General features: G+C 36.9%; 1 pseudogene; it reads right to left on the reverse strand.

The window, feature by feature from the left end:
* Nucleotides 1-415: 415 nt before the first annotated feature.
* On the reverse strand, nt 416-1,963 carry LOC133816699 (serine/threonine-protein kinase BSK5-like; annotated as a pseudogene).
* Nucleotides 1,964-2,736: the final 773 nt, after the last annotated feature.

Raw genomic sequence — 2,736 nt, forward strand, 5'->3', positions numbered from 1 at the left:
ATAAAAGAACTCAAGAAAATAAAAGGTCAAGCAAGAAACTAGAATACACTGAAGCCATATATTATATTAACTCAATGACTAAGAAACAAAAGAAAAAACTGAGTTGAGTACATACCATGTTGAGTAATTAGAGATAAGCACTTGGTCATTATCAAATGAGAATGGCAGGTTTCAATAATTTCATAATTTGCTTCCATATGGAAGCAAATTTTCAATTATCAAATGGCCAAAATCTCACAATCCAATTTGGTTGTATCCTCAATTAGACAAGTGCCAATGATCTCCATTTCATCATTACAAAAAAATACATAAAGGTAGTGTGCAAAAAATAGTATTTCAGGAAAAAAGATAAGTAATAAAATAGAAGAACAAATTTACTAAACATAAAAATGAAAGGATCAAGCAGAGTACACACCTATGTTTCTTTCTGAAGAGACATGAAAGAAGTGACAAGAGACTTTGCATTTGGTCTCTCACGTGCTTCATACTGCAAACAGCGGGAAGCTAAACGCACAAGTTCAGGTCCATCATCATTTGAAAAATTACCCTCTAGAGCAGAATCCATAAGCATCAGAAAATTCTTGCCACGAATTAGATCAAGTGCCTGCAAACAATATAAACCAACAATGTTGATCCAACTTATTATTTAGTTAAAACCAGAGATATGTGCTTATGAACTGATGTACATATATTTACTAGTAGTAGTAAGAATAAAGTGTGAACTCACATGACTAGGGGTATATGTTTTCCACTTAGAAGATCCATCAACAACATTCCAAAGCTGTAAACCACACTTTCTGGTGTCACTCTACCTGTCAACAAAGAATTGAATCGTATCATGTATATATCATATTGCTACCAGACTAAATTCTCTCAGCTTCATAAAAAAAATATTTTATACTCGTCAGCCAAAGATATCATGAGGAAAATAGTACAGCAATGCTTTTTCCATCAACATAATTTTTCTTGGAATTTCCATTACTAAAGTCATGAAGAAATGGCTCTTTAGTTGCAAATATCTAACATAGTGATGCCCGTTCAATGATAATCCACATTAAAAGAACACATTATTTCACTTATTCAAGCAAACAAAAATACCAGTTCTCAGGTACTCCGGAGGAGTGAATGCTAAGTTTGTACCGTAACTCTTGCCGTCCCTGCTATTCTTCATGAGGCCAAAGCAGGATAGTCTGGGATTGCCATCCTGATAATTGATCACAGCCAACTCAATAGTAAATTATTTTAATTAAAAATGTTAAATAAAAATAAAAACTATATATCAAAGAAACCATTGTTACTTGATCAAATAAAACCCTGTAGGCATTGAGATCGTGATACAATGCACGCCCTTTGCTGCTACAGTACTCCAGAGCTTATGTCAGATGCAAATCCACCCTCAATCTCATGGCCCATTTCACTGGTTGAGCATCCCCTATAACAGTGCAATCATAAGGAACAAACTATCCAAAAAAAATCACAAAATCATTCTTAGCTAAATTCAATTCAATTGAGTCGTGAATGAACATTAGAAGTTTATTTGAGAGAAGAAATACCAATTCATAAGCACTACTTTCCATCAATAGCACTTCCAAAATGATAAACAAGTAAGTACTTGGGCAATCAAGGCAATTAAATACCAATATTTCACTTTTAAGTCCCATGAAAAACCTTTTAATAACAAAGATCTTGAATGAAACATCAATTTTATTCAGTCTTAGTCATTTTGAACAAGTCAAAAACCTACAATGCATTTTTCAGCCAAACAATAACCAAATACATCTTCCCAGCTTCACTTTCAGTTATTTTAGCTTTATTTAATAAATTATCACCCATAAAAAGGAAACGAAACGGAAGTATGTACAAACATATACATATAAATATATATATATATAAAGAAATAAAGTAACTTACAGTGAAAAAGATGCTTAGCGAGAGTTTCATGGGGCATAAAATCAGCCACCAGCAACCTCTCATCTCCTTTGCAGCAACACCCAATCAGATTGGCTAATCGCTCACTTCTGAGACTCCCAACTGACCTAGCTTCTTAAATAAAACATATGAGATGATTGAGAAAAAGAAACCCTTTACCACGCCACCTCACATGAACCCAATGGCCCAGAAAAATGGCATGACAGATGACCCCAATGTAAGACAGCACCTGTGAACACATACTCCTCACCCACGGAGAGCAGGAACCCAAGGGCTACAAATTGGAGGGCAGAGGGATGAATCATATGGTATCGTTCCTTAAAAAAGATGTAAGTCGAGGAGAGAAACGAACCTGAGATAGTGGGCGTGAGGCAGAGATAGATCTCTGGAAGGCGTGACTTCGTGAGGCGTGACTTCTTGAGGCAGAGAAAGAACTCGTGAGGCAGAGAAGCTCCACTCTGGAGTGTGACTTCGTGAGGCGGAGAAAGAGCTCCACTCTGGAGCGTGTCTTCATGAGGCAGAGATGAGTTGAGAAGACTTCGTGAGGCGGAGAGACGAGACGAGAGTGAGAGATGGAGACTTCGTGAGGCGAGGAGACGAGACGAGAGTGACACTTCGTGAGGCGGAGAGGGCAGAGAGACGAGATGAGAGTGAGAGATGGAGGCTGAGAGAAATTTTTCGGGTAACTTAGATTTAGGGAATTTGGCAGATGAGACTAAAAAAAAAATTTCATTTTGGCGCCTGAGGTTTATTCATATGGCGCCAAAATATAATGTTCCGTGTGTTTTTAATCATCCACCATTAATA

This window comes from Humulus lupulus, chromosome 2, assembly GCF_963169125.1.
Source record: "Humulus lupulus chromosome 2, drHumLupu1.1, whole genome shotgun sequence".
Lineage (NCBI taxonomy): Eukaryota > Viridiplantae > Streptophyta > Magnoliopsida > Rosales > Cannabaceae > Humulus > Humulus lupulus.